Here is a 339-nt window from a genome sequence, read left to right as displayed (position 1 = left end):
GTGCCAGTTTGGGCGTTTAACTCCCATTTTGGTGCCAGTTCCGGCGTTTAACGCTGGGAATTCTGAGGGTGACTTTGAACGCCGGTTTGGGCCATCAAATCTTGAGCAAAGTATGGACTATCATATATTACTGGAAAGCCCAGGATGTCTACTTTCCAACGCCATTGAGAGCGCGCCAATTGGGCTTCTGTAGCTCCAGAAAATCCACTTCGAGTGCAGGGAGGTCAGAATCCAACAGCATCTGCAGTCCTTTTTAGTCTCTGAATCAGATTTTTGCTCAGGTCCCTCAATTTCAGCCAGAAAATACCTGAAATCACAGAAAAACACACAAACTCATAG

Source organism: Arachis duranensis, chromosome 5, assembly GCF_000817695.3.
Source record: "Arachis duranensis cultivar V14167 chromosome 5, aradu.V14167.gnm2.J7QH, whole genome shotgun sequence".
Classification (NCBI taxonomy): Eukaryota; Viridiplantae; Streptophyta; class Magnoliopsida; order Fabales; family Fabaceae; genus Arachis; species Arachis duranensis.
Note: the sequence above shows the minus strand (reverse complement) of the source record.